General features: G+C 43.1%; 1 protein-coding gene across 1 annotated transcript in view; it reads right to left on the bottom strand.

The window, feature by feature from the left end:
• Positions 1 to 1,101, bottom strand: part of RIPOR2 (RHO family interacting cell polarization regulator 2) — a 310,774-nt gene that overhangs the window by 3,661 nt on the left and 306,012 nt on the right. The window lies entirely within an intron of this gene.

Below are 1,101 nucleotides of genomic sequence, written 5' to 3'. Positions count from 1 at the left end.
TTCACTGACTCAGCTTTCCTCCTACAGTCAGCATTACCTCTGTTTTGTGAGGTGGAGGACTTTGTGGACTGGTGTTGGGTAAATGGGTTAATATTAGACTTGTGGGCTTGGGCAGCATTGGGTTGGGATGTCTTCGTGATGCACACTTTCTTTACATAAAACTCTCTTATACATAAGTTGCTGTGGATTTGTTTCTCCAAAGTACCCAGACTAACACATGTCTGTACAGTGAATGATACATTTAACAGCAGAAGGAAGCCTTCCTATACCAGCAACTATAAGAAAGAATGCTAGCAATGGGTGTGATGTCCACGGTGACTTATGAATTCCTTAAGATTCACCCTCATTATTAAGTGACTACTTTCATTCAAGTTGTATGACTGGCCGGATCATATTTGAAGGTTTCTAGTAATATGAACAGGTTTTACATTTTAAGGGTATGTTGTAGCTGGAAAATGATTTACAACAACCAATTATACTTGTTAGGAGCCCTGGAGGAGTAGTGCACTACACAGTAAGCTGCTAGCCCCAATGTCCATGGTTCAAGCCCACCAGCTGCTCCAAGGGAGAGAGATGAGGCTGTTTATTCCCATAAAGATTTCAAGCCTTGGAAACCCAGAAGGTCAGTTCTACCCTGGCCTACAGGGTCGTTATGAGTCAGAATGGATTCGATGTTAGTGAGTTTGGATTTTGGAGTTTTATTTGTACTTGCTAATGCAGAATTAAGAAAGACTGTCCCCAGCTTCTGAGCTGTACAAAACAGTGCGGCACTTGCAAGGCATGAGTATTTATAAAGTGACACTTTATAATATTTATGTAGCAGGGTTTTTTATATAGTAGGATTACCTGGATATGCCTGGGTGTCAAAAATGCTTAGTTCCTTTCCTTCGTTGTCAGGGCTCAGGTGCTACGAGCTAGGATGACAACTAGAGAGAAGGGTGTGGCTGGGCTATGAACTTCCCTGGGGGCTGGGCCCTTCCACTCCAGGCAGTGCCACCCTTGAGCTTGCAGCCCAACCTGGCTTTCTGCCTGTCAATTCTGTTTCATTATTTGACTTTGGTATTGTGCAAAGACTAAAGAGATGGATATCCATCAGTTCCT

Source organism: Echinops telfairi, unplaced genomic scaffold, assembly GCF_000313985.2.
Source record: "Echinops telfairi isolate 266 unplaced genomic scaffold, ASM31398v2 ScPeMD7_5868;HRSCAF=6743_0, whole genome shotgun sequence".
NCBI lineage: Eukaryota > Metazoa > Chordata > Mammalia > Afrosoricida > Tenrecidae > Echinops > Echinops telfairi.
This window is presented reverse-complemented; position numbering and strand designations above follow the sequence as displayed.